This window comes from Leucoraja erinacea, unplaced genomic scaffold, assembly GCF_028641065.1.
Source record: "Leucoraja erinacea ecotype New England unplaced genomic scaffold, Leri_hhj_1 Leri_1176S, whole genome shotgun sequence".
NCBI lineage: Eukaryota > Metazoa > Chordata > Chondrichthyes > Rajiformes > Rajidae > Leucoraja > Leucoraja erinaceus.
In genome coordinates this window covers 16,915-30,000 of record NW_026575425.1, presented here as the reverse complement: position 1 = coordinate 30,000, position 13,086 = coordinate 16,915, and positions in this window count along the sequence as shown.

Genomic DNA, 13,086 nt, shown 5'->3' with positions numbered 1-13,086 from the left:
CCCGTGGGGACATGCAGAATGAGCTGTAAATGTATGCGGCAAGAATTATTTACGTTTGTAAACGTTCACCGACAGTCAAACCGCGAAGCCTGTAAAATATAAGTTTCTGCCCAGGCTTGAACTGGGGACCTTTCTAGTTTAAAGAGATCATGATACCCGCTACACCACAGAAAACTTAAATCTTTAATTCACGATCTACGCTCCCAAGCATTAACAGAAGATTGTTGTCTCCATAGTAATTATAAATTCTGCTACATCAAGCAATCAGCACAAACGCTGGTGCATCATTCATCTCGCCATACAGGCAGTACAGAGAAGGTTCACCAGACTGATTACTGGGATGGCAGGACTTTCATATGAAGAAATAATTGATAGACTTGGCTTGTACTGGCCATAATTTAGAAGATTGAGGGGAATCTTATAGAAACTTACAATATTCTTAAGGGGTTGGACAGGCTAGATACAGGAAAATCATTCCCGTTGTTGGGGAAGTCCAGAACAAGAGGGTCACCGTTTAAAGATAAAGGGGAAAATCTTTTAGGACCGAGATGTGAAAAACATTTTTTACGCAGAGAGTGGTGAATCTGTGGAATTCTCTGGCACAAAAGGTAGTTGAGGCCAGTTCATTGGCTATATTTAAGAGGGAGTTAGATGTCACCCTTGTGGCTAAAGGGATCAGGGGCTATGGAGAGAAGGCAGGTAGAGGATACTGTTGGATGATCAGCCATGACCATATAGTAGGTATGTTTCAAAGCGTACCTGAGGCGTCGCTGAAAATCTGTCCCAGCCCGTGTGCTCGATTTTGGCGCCGTTTACAGGGGTTTAAAACGCGATTTAGAGTGGGTTTAAAACGCGATTTTCTCTAGGCTGTTCAAATCGAGTTTGTTCAGCCTAGTTAATTATTAACGAAAATTCGCTGGTAGGTTCCCTCACATGAGCTATTATTAGTTTTACGAGTTTTTCCTAAGTGCTATAGTAGTTTAAAAATTAACTTCTATACCCCCGATGGCTCGCAACCAGCTGTGTCTATAGAGCAGAAATCTGAAGGGTAGCAGTATATTTTTACATTAAAAAGGGCTTCTTAAGATCACTTTATACAAAGTTTAATATTGCGATTAGCTAATTTTGGGCCTATTATATCCCGCAGTATTTTTCTGGGCATTTGAGGGCACAAATCTACCGCAATGTGAAAGTTCTAAACCAGCGCGTTCACTGGATCCCACTAGAAAGCTGATTTAAAATGGATTTTAATTCACAGCAATTGAACACTAAATTCCTTCCATTTGGCCTATAAATTAATGTAAATGAGATTTAAAAATCATGTTTTATTGTGACTTATTTGTGGAATATTATTTGGACACTTAGGCTATTTAAAAATGTTAATCATTTATTAAGAAATGGATAGATGTTTAGATCTAGTAATTGAAGTTTGAAATTAGCTACAAGTGGGTAACTAACTAATTATATGCTTTAATTTCAGGTCATCCTAGTAAGATTATTTTATATTTGTTTCAGAATGGTTCAATCTATGATAACTGAAAATTTCATTCAATTCTCTTAATTTTTAAGAAGGTTATGTGCTTTTGACTGTTCACGATCACAGTTTTTTTGTTATGTCCATAGAAAATCAATAGGGAACAAGATGCTAATTTCCGAGTATGAAAATGGCCATAACTTTTAAAATACTTGAGATATGAAAGTGAATTAGGTGCCAAATTAAACTTCTTTTTATGCTTTATCTGATGGGATAAATTACAGACTTGATTTTTTAAATCTCAAACGTTTGTAACATTGCTACATATAGAATGGTTGTGCAGGCTCGATGGGTCGAATGGCCTACTCCTGCACCTATTTGCTATGTTTCTCTGTTTCTATCTCCTATCGATCCAGATGGGTGCACAGTGCTGTGCAAAGAAAGCAAGGAAGTGCGAGCTAGAATGATAATTCTGGATGATGACGGTCTCTTCTGGCTAACCATCCACAGTTTGCGGATAACTCAACCGCAATCCTGATGCTCCATCCCACCCGAGAAATCTGGACCTGTTGATCTGATTGTCAGTCTAAACACGTCATCGTGTCCTGTTAAATAATGCTCAGCGGCAGAGCTGATCGCTTGCCTCTCTGTGGAAAGAACACATTCCGATGAGATTTAGGCGAACAATAAAATCCAGACCGGTGTTCTTTTGCAAAGATTAATCATGTTGTATAATTTTCCAATTATTTCTTTTACCTCAAGAGGATTTGTATTTGCAGCAAGTTTCCACGTTTACACTCATCTCGGTGACATCAGATACCAGCCGTCAGCTTCTGATAGAAAGCGGATTGATGAGTTTTCTATGGTGACACAATGGGAATAATAGCAATGGGAATTAATGGATTTAAACGTACGTAGGCCACTGGATAGAGATTGGCTTTTACCCCTTGTGTGAAATGACGTAATGTCAATCAAATGCACCATATCTTATTACTTCTCTGCGCGTCGGATGAATTAACCGTCTGAGAAAACGGCTAAAAATCTAAGCATTTATCGATGCTGCCTCACCCGCTGAGTTTCTCCAACACTTTGTCTACCTTCGATTGTCCAGCACCTGCAGTTCTTTCTTAAGCATTCATCAATGCTCACCTGAGCGACTGGTGAGCCGTTCGCCGGTCCTCGTGACGTGACTCGTCGTTGGCTGGGCATTTTTGACTTCTCAGGAGTAATGGAAAACGAATAATTTACAATCACGCGTATGGAATAATTTAGGGAGTTAAGAGCCTGTCCCACGAACAAACGTGGTCGCTTAAGCCGTACGGCCTTGCGGGCCTGTCCCAATTCGGAGACGTGTGGAGTTGTGCGGAACTGGTCCCGACATCGCGCGGGGCTCCGAACAACTGATCGTGTTCAGAAATTCCGCGCGGCAACGGCCTGCCGGCCCGCAGCCTCCTCGACGCCGTACGCACCGGCTCGACGGGCGTGCGCAGCGTCTCGACGCCGTACTTCACGCGAACTTCCCGCGGACTTCGCCCGAACTTCACGTCACTTATTCGACCTCCGCGCGGCCCCCGCTTCCGGTTTGGTCGCGCTTGCCGCATGCAGGTCGCATGCTCGTGGGACAGGTCATTAATGAAGGAACTTGCCTTAGAATACTGAATAGCCATCAGGCGGATGAAATACCATGGGACCGCAAATCTGGCTGCGGGCCATTTTAATACAAATGGAAGAGAGATCTGACAGTGGGTAAGAAGGAACTGCAGATGTTGGTTTAAACCGAAGATAGACACAAAAAGTTGCGGTACCTCAGCGGGACAGGCAGACAAGGAATGGGTGACGTTTCGAGTCGATACCCTTCTTCAGATGGGAAAATGTTGGAGTAGCAAAAGAAAAGGAAAATCGCAGCTTCATTATCATCAGCATCTGGGAAAAACGGCCCAGTTTTACTTCACTTTAAAAATTCATGAGTAAATGGGGGGGGCGGGAGGGGGGGGGGGGGGGGGGGGGGGGGTGGGTGGGGTTGGGGAGCGGATGGTGTGGGGGGGTGGAGGCAAGGGGGAGGGAGGAAGCGGAGGGGGGAGAAGGCTGTGTGGGGTTGTAGATCAGTGTCACACTTGTTATGAGTCATGCTTTTGTTGTTAAGCCCACTAGCTTTACAGTGACCTCTCCTTGCCTGGTTCCCTTAGATTTAGAGAGACGTGCAAGTATGAAGTCATATTTGCTATGTAGTTAATAAAGCCTTTGGACTTTTATCTTTGTGTAAGGCTCCAGTTATTTAAAACAGCCGAAACACAACATGGTGTCAGAGGTGACGGACCTACTCCTCGATGAATTCTATTGCTTTTATTTTGTGTATTATTTTCCAGCAATGGCTTCTGCTCTCAGAAAACCAGAGATCTTGGTGTTTGATGCAGATCTCGCAGAACGATGGCGTGTGTTTAAAGAGGATTTTTCAATCTACATTTATACTGCACACCCTACGGCTGATCCTGCTCTTCGTGCGTCAATCCATCTTAATTTGGCAGGCACGGAAGCTGCTCGTCGTGCCAGAAGATGCACCGGCTAGACTTGACGCGAATGGTGACCAGATTGCTGCAGATGCTACCCGTGATCATGAATGCCTCCTACGTAAATTCCGACAATTATGTGAGTTACCAACCATCTTGAGCATTGAACGTCATCTGTTTTTTTTTCAGGATGTCAAAAACAGGGCGAACCTGTCCTGTTATATGTTAGTGCACTTAAGCATATCGCAGGTCGATGCGATTTTAGAGATTTATGTGACAGTCTTGTTCGCTGCTGTCTCATCCATGGTTTATTGAATGATAAATTACGAGATGAATTACTGCAGAATGTTGACCTGACCTTAGAGGTTGCTGAAATGCTGTCGCATAGCTGAAATGACTGACGCTCACATTAAAGTTATGGGACACTCTGCTGCTCCTGAATTTATTGCTGCTAGCATGTCTTATCAAACGTCTCCTCGTTTGTCTCTAGTGCCGGTTACCAAGCTAAGACTGATCGATAATTGCATTAATTGTGGGGCGTTATATGCCGCAGTTCGTGACCGTTGCGCTGCGTATGGAAAACAATGTCGATTATGCAACAAAATAAACCATTTAATTAAGTGTTGTCGTTCACGCTGTAACAGATTTCAAACGGGACAATCTGTCAATGTGCTTGTCCATGAAAGTGTAATCTCTGAGTTTTCACAACCAGTTCCCATGGATCTTCAAGCAGCTGGCGAAGGTACAGAGACTGATATACATACTTTGTCTGATTCAGTGCACAAACAACTAGACCCCAAGGTCGCCTTGCTCATTAATGGCAACATTCTTTATCTCAAGGTGGATTCGGGGGCGCGTTGCATTGTAATCTGTTTAGCTGTTTTCCAGAAGCTGAGAAACACAGAAACAATATCTCAAACAGTAGCATCACTAGTCTCGTTTGCTGGAACTCGAGTGCAACCTATCGGCAAAGTTGAGATACGTTGCTGTTTCAACTCACCTGCCCACATCCTGGATTTTTATGTGGTAAGTGAGAATGTATCATCTCTACTGGGCGCCGACGAATGCATCAACACGGGTCTGATTACTTTTACCCCTTCTATCTGTCCTCTGATTACAGACTATGATTTTACCCATCAATTTGCAACACGATACAAGGATTTGTTTCACGATAAGCTGGGCAGATTGCCTGTCAGATACATGATCACCATTGACCCTGAAGCAATTCCAGTTGTTCGTCCGGCTAATAAGATTCTCCATGCTACGCGGGACAGCGTTCGAAGTGAACTTAACAGAATGGTGTCTCCAGATGAGATTACTGCCGTAAATGACCCCTCGGACTGGGTCTCCACAATGGTTGTCGCTACCAAGACGAACAGAGATGAGATACGGATTTGGGAACAACTCCAAGGCTATTTGGAGTCTGTAGACTGGGCAATGTCCAGTGACTCGGCAAAGGAACTGGATGAATACGCCACAGTCGCTACAGACTGCATAAATAAATGTGTGGAGCCCTGCACCGTAACAAAACCTTCCGAGTGTTACCTAACCAGAATCCTTGGATGAGCCATGCGGTCCGCCTTCTTTTGAAGACCACACTCCGGGCATTCAAGTCTGGAGATATAGAGGTCTACATGACGTCCAGATACGACCATGGTATGGCCATCAAGAAGCCCAAAGGGGACTTCTGCTCCAAGCTGGAGGATGATACGGATGTTCGGCAATCGTTGCGGGGCTTGAAAGCCATCACCTCCAACAAAGCGAAATCAGGAAGCAGTTCAATTGTCAGCGAAGCATACTGATGACTCTACACCCAATACCATGTGCCCTAATTTTGACCAATATCCTCCTATGTGGAATATTATCAAATGCTTTCTGAAATTCCAGGTATACTCCATCCACTGGCTATCCCTTGTCGATTTTCCTAGTTACATCCTCAAATAATTCCCGAAGATTACCAAGCATGATTTCCCCGTCGTAAAACCATGCTGTCTCGGACCGATCCTGTTACTGCTATCCAAATGTGCAGCCACGTTATCTTTTATAATTGACTCCAACACCGGTGTCAACCTAACTGGTCTATATGTCCCTGTTCTCTCTCTCCCCCCCCTTCTTTAAAAGTGGGGTAACATTAGCTATCCCCCAATTCACTAGAACTGATCCTGAATCTATAGAACATGGGACAATTATCACCACCGCGACCACGATATGTGGAGCCACTTCCTTAAGTGCCCTTGGATGCTGACAAATAGGCCCCGGGGATTCATCAACCTTCAGTCCCATTAGTCTACCCAACACCAATTCCGGCTTAAGGTTGATTTCCTTCAGTTCCTTCGTCACCGCAGACCCTCTGACCACTAGTACATCAGAAAGATTGTTTGTGTCCTCCCTAGTGAAGACGGATACAAAGTAACTGTTCAACATATTTGTTTGTTCACCCTTTTCAGTCTTCAATGGTCCGACTTTGGTCTTAACTAACATTTTCCTCTTCACATACCTAAATACGCTTTTACTTATCCTCCTTTATATTCTTGGCTAGCGTAGCTTCGTACCTCGCCTTTTCTCCCAGTATTGTCTTTTTAGTTATCTTATGTTGCTCTTTAAACATTTTCCAATCCTCTTGCTTCCCGCTCATCTTTGTTACGTTGTACACATTCTCTTTTATTTGTATGCGGTCCCTGCCGTCCCTTTTCAGCCATGGTCGCCCCATACACACCTTGGAATCTTTCTTACTGTTTGGAATGAACAGACCCTGCACCTTCTGTATTATTCCCTGAAATACCTGCCATTGTTGTTCCACTGTCATTCCTGCTATGGTATCTTTCCAGGCAACTTTGGCCAGCTCCTCCCTCGTGGCTCCATAATCCCCTTTATTCAACTGCGAAACTGACACCCCAGATCTACTCTTCTCCCTCTCCAATTGTAGATTAAACTTGACCATATTATGGTCACTACCTCCTAATGGCTCCTTAGACTCAAGTTCCTTAATCATATCCGGTTCATTACATCAAACTAAATCCAGAATTGTCTTCTCCCTGGTAGGCTCCAATACAAGCTGATCTAAGACTCCGTCACAGAGGCACTCCACAAACCCCCTTTCTTGCGGTCCAGTACCAACCTGATTTTCCCGGTGTATCTCCATGTTGAAATCTCCCATAACAACCGTTGCATTACCTGCCAATGTTAACTCCTGATTCAACTTGCATCTTATATCCAGACTATTGTTTGTGGACCTGTAGATAAGTTCCATTAGGGAACTTTTTGCCCTTACAATCCCTCGGTTCTACCGATAATGACTCCACATCTCCTGTTCCAATGATACCCTTTGCAAGGCACTGAATCTCATTCCTCATCATCAGGGCTACTTCACCCCCTCTGCCCACCTCTCCGTCTTTTCGATAGGAGGTATTCCTTTGAATATTCAGTTCCCAGCCCTGGCCCTCTTGCAGTCATGTCTCTGTAATTCCCACAACATTATACTTTCCAATTTCTGACAGCCTAAAGCGCGTCCACTTTATTTCTTATACTTCGCGCATTCAGATACAACACTTTGACTTCGGTATACACCTCCCCTCTCGCACTGCTCGCAATTAGCCCTGACCTTACTCTCTTATCCATTCTCGAACATTCCTTCCCATTAATTCGGTAGTTTTATATATTTTCCTGTACTCACTTCCCCTTCAACTCCATCTTTATACTCCCAATTTGTCAATCACTCCCGCCCACTATTTAGTTTAAACCCACACGTGTCGCCCGATCAAATCTGCCTGCCAGAACGTCGGTCCCCCTCCAGTTAAGGTGTAACGCGTCCCTTTTGTAGAGGTCAGCCCTACCCCAGAAGAGATCCCAGTGGTCTATAAATCTAAATATTTGCTTACTGCACTAGTCACTGACCACAAATTGAGATCCTCAGACTCTTTGTTCCTGTTCTCACCAGCACGAGGTACAGGAAGCAATCCAGAGGTAACCACCCTAGAAGTCCTGCTTTTCAGTCTTCTTTCTAACTCTATTAACTCACGTTGCAGATTCTCCTTCGTCTTATTTCCGAAGAGGTCGGGAGTGGGGGATAGAAAGCGGGGCAGTGAGGGAGGTGAGGTGGTAGAGTGGGGGTGTGGGATAGGGGAGAGGTGAGTAGTGGGGGAGTAGGGAGAGATAGGGTGAGGAGGGGAGTAGGGAGGGGAGAGGGGTTATGGTGGGAGGCAGTGACTGAGGGTAGGGCAAAGGAATGGGAGGGAGAGGTGAGGGAGTAGGGGAGAGGAGGAGGAGTGGGGAAGGAAGTGGGAGGGTGAAACAGTGTTTACCTCCACTGTTGTGACTGCAGCCTATATTCCTCCTGAGGCTAATGCCAAGCTTGCAATGAAACATCTGCATACTGCCATTAGCAAACGCCAGACTCACAACCCCGAGGCAGCCTTCATTGTTGCGGGTAACATCAATCACTCAATCCTGAAGACTGTACTCTCCAAATTCCACCAACATGTCTCCTTCGCCACTAGAGGACAAGACACTGAACAAAGTCTACACTAACATTACTGAAGCTTGCAAAGCCGCCCCCCTCCCCGACATTGGACAGTCGGATCACCTCTCATTGTTCCTGCTCCCAAAGTACTCCCCGCTCGTCAAACGGGTTAAACCCACCCGTCAAACGGGTTAAACCCACAGTTAAAGTCTGGTCAAAGGAAGCGGACTCCACACTTCAGCAGTGTTTTGGATACACAGACTGGAAGGCGTGTGCTGCCCAGGCCACAATTGACTCCCACACGGACATTGATTCCTACACATCCTCTGTTCTGGACTTTATAAACTCCATCATCAACAGTGTCACCTCCCTCAAACAGGTGACCATATTCCCGAATCAGAAGCCATGGATGAACAGCGAGGTCAGGCTACTGCTGAAAGCACGGGACACCGCTTTCAGGTCAGGCGATGCCCAAGCCTACAGTTCATCCAGGGCTAACCTGAAGAGGGGCATCAGGAAGGCGAAGGATAAGCTCAGGATTGAGGAGCACTTCAACAACAACTCCGAACCCCGACGCATGTGGCAAGGCATCCAGGCCATCGCGGACTATAGACCCACCAACACCAGCCCCACATCCGCCAACGCCTCCTTCCTTGAGGAGCTTAACATCTTCTATGGCCGCTTTGACAGGGACAATCTAGAGATGGCCATCAGGCTGTGCCCCTTGCCGATCACCAGCCCCTCACACTCACCCCCTACGACGTGTACATGGCACTGAGTAGGACTAATGCACGTAAGACTGCCGGGTCCTGACGGCATCCCCGGGCGCGTCCCCAGGGCCTGTGCTGCGCAGCTGACAGACGTCTGGACTGACATCTTCAACCTGTCACTTGCCCAAGCAGTTGCGCCCACGTGCCTTAAACCACCTTCATCGTGTCGGTGCCAAAACATTCCACTGCGCCAAGCCTCAACGACTTCCGCCCAGTTGCACTTCACTCCGTCCTCTCCCACCTCGACAACAGAGACACTTACGTAAGAATGCTGTTCATCGATCACAGCTCAGCATTCAACACCATCATACCCTTTAAACTGATCACCAAACTCGGTAACCTGGGCATCGACACATCCCTCTGCAACTGGATACTGGGCTTTCTAACCAACAGACCCCAGTCTGTTAGGTTAGACAAACACACCTCTTCAACCCTCTGCCGGAACACCGGCGTGCCACAGGGCTGTGTGCTGAGCCCCCTCGTCTACTCCCTCTTCACCGACGACTGCACACCTGTACATGGTACTAACACCATCATCAAATATGCAGATGATACAACGGTGATTGACCTCATCAGCAACAACGATGAATCGGTCCAGCTCCTAGCTGCATGGTGCGCTGACAACGTCCTGGCCCTCAACTCCAAGAAGACCAAGGAGCTCATTGTAGACTTCAGGAAGTCTAGGGGCGGCACGCACACCCCCATCCACATTAAACGTGGAACGTGTTTCCAGCTTCAGGTTCCTGGGGGTCAACATCTCCGATGACCTCTCTTGGACCCACAATAACTCAACTCTGGTCAAGAAGGCTCACCAGCGTCTCTTCTTCCAGAGGAGACTAAAGAAGGTCCATCTGTCTCCTCAGATTCTTATGAACGTCTACCGCTGCACCATCGAAAGCATCCTTACCAACTGTAGATTAGATTAGATTAGATTAGATTAGATTGAATTCCTTTATTGTCATTAAAACCTTTCGGTCTGAACGAAATTGCGTTTCCCTGCAGTCATACATATAATAAAATATGACAAAAACACACAATCAACACAAATTTAACATCCACCACAATGAGTTCACCAAACATCTGCTCACGGTGGTGTATTGCAAAATCTAAAAGTCTCTGTCTCTTCCCTCTTTGTTCTCCCTCTGCGCCGATGCAATCCAGGCTCCAGACGTTGTGACCGCACCGGGCGATGGGAAATCCCGCGGCTCAACCGTGCTCCGCGAACGGGCCGGTTCAAACTACACGGGTGGTCGCTGCCGCCGCCGCCGCCACGGTTCAGGGGCCGAGTCGGGTCTCCGCTGCCGCTGTCGCTCTGACGCCGAGTCGGGTCTCCGCTGCCGCTGCCGTCGCACCAGCTCCGTGGCCGAGTCGGGACTCCGCTGCCGCTGCCGCCGCCACAGCTCCGAGGCCGCCAGCTCCGCCATTAGGCCTCGGCGCAGACGTAGTCGGGGACGGGGGATAATACAGAAAAGAAGTCGCATCCCCCGAAGGAAAAGACCAAAACATGTTTCTCCCACCCCACCCACACACATACACAACTTAATAAAACAAAGTTAACTAAAACATGACAAAGGAACAAAAGGAAACAAAAAAAAGCAGACGGACTGCAGGTGGGCCGCAGCTGTTAAGCCGGCGCCGCCATCTTGGAAATGTATCACAGTATGGTATGGCAACTGCTCTGTCTCCGACCGGAAATCACAGCATAGGGTGGTGAAAATTGCCCAAAGCATCACCGGTTCCTCACTCCCCTCCATTGAGTCTGTCCAAAGCAAGCGTTGTCTGCGAAGGGCGCTCAGCATCGCCAAGGACTGCTCTCTCCCCAACCACAGCTGTTTACCGTCCAGGAGGCGCTACAGGTCTCTCCATTGCCGGACCAGCAGGGCCAGGAACAGCTTCTTCCCTGCGGCGGTTACACAACTCAACACTGTACCTCGGTGATTGCCAATCTCCCCCCCCCCCCCCCCCCACCGACACGCCTCCCACCAGGACAAAAAAAACTATGACTGTAAGCACGTAAAAATATTTATTTATTGTTCATATTTATGTCGCTCTTCTAGGGAGATGCTAACTGCATTTCGTTGTATCTGTACTGTACAATACTGACAAAGTTGAATCTGAATCTGAATCTGAATCTGTATTAGGGCGGGAGGAGGTGCTGAGGGATGAGGGGGAATGGAGGAGGGTTGGGGAAAGAGGGAGAATTGGTGGAGCGCCGACTCCCCCCCCCCCACCCCCCCCCCCCCACGTTATGGCCGATTGATTGGCTCGGACATCCCTCACGACACCAGAGTTGTCTGGGTCCCACGTGTGGGGGGCGCCGCCACTTGGGTCGTTTGGTTGCCTCCGATCTCCTGTTCGCCGTTTACAAAAATAACATCGCGATTTACTTTGTGACGTGGTGGGATAGGGGGGAGGTTTCACTTAAAAAAAACACCGCGATTTTCATTGCGAGGAGTAGGATGGGATAGGCGAGGAGTGGGGGAGCAGGGGGGGATAGCGGGAGAGGAGGGGGTAGCGAGGGAGGGAAAAGTGGGGGAGGTGACGAGGGACAGTGGTTGAGGAGGCTTAGGTTAAGAAGGGAACAGTGAGGGAGGGAGATAATGGGGGAATAGAGGGAGATGGGGGCAGTGGGGGAGGTGAAAAGGGAGCGTGGTGTGGGGTGGGATAGGGGGGAGGTGAGGAGTGGGGAGGAGGCGGATAGAGGGAGACGAGGTGTTGAGAGGGGAGGGGGCTATGGAGGGAGGGCGGGAGTAACTGAGGGCAGGGCCGGATTTAGATGAAGAGAGGCCCTATAACCATATAATAACCATATAACAATTACAGCACGGAAACAGGCCATCTCGACCATTCTAGTCCGTGCCGAACACGTATTCTCCCCTAGTCCCATATACCTGCGCTCAGACCATACCCCCCCATTCCTTTCCCGTCCATATAACTATCCAATTTATTTTTAAATGATAAAAACGAACCTGCCTCCACCACCACTGGAAGCTCATTCCACACAGCCACCAGTCTCTGAGTAAAGACGTTCCCCCTTATGTTACCCCTAAACGTCTGTCCCTTAATTCTCAAGTCATGTCCCCTTGTTTGAATCTTCCCTGCTCTCAGTGGGAAAAGCTTATCCACGTCAACTCTGTCTATCCCTCTCATCATTTTAAAGACCTCTATCAAGTCCCCCCTTAACCTTCTGCGCTCCAAAGAATAAAGCCCTAACTTGTTCAACCTTTCTCTGTAACTTAGTTACTGAAACCCAGGCAACATTCAAGTAAATCTAGTAAATCCCTAAACTGTTTCACTTGTGACCCCCCCCCCCATCCCCCACCCCCACTTATTTCTGCTTCAAATAAAGTCACAGACTAAACATATTCACCAATCAAGTCATGATATATACAACAATGACATGTAGCAAAATTATAATACAGAATCTCAACTCTTTTTACACGTTGCAATGAATGCAATTTCTATTATTTCTTTCCACTTCAAAACAAAAATGTGGTTGGATTATTCAGCATATGATCAACTTCGGTGGGACCAAGCGCAGGCTTGGCGATCGCTTCGCACAACACCTCCGCTCGGTCCGCAATAACCAAACAGATCTCCCGGTGGCTCAACACTTCAACTCCCCTTCACATTCCGAATCCGACCTTTCTGTCCTGGGCCTCCTCCATGGCCAGAGCGAGGCCCACTGCATATTGGAGGTGCAGTTCTTCATATTTGTTTGGGTAGTTTACCCCCCAGCGGTATGAACATTGGCTTCTCTAATTTCAGGTTGTCCTTGCTTTCTCCCTCCTCCCCCTCCCATTCCAGGCTCTCCCGTAGCCTACTGTCTCCGTCTCTTCTTTTCTTTTACGTGCCCCCCCCGAAATCAATCTGAAG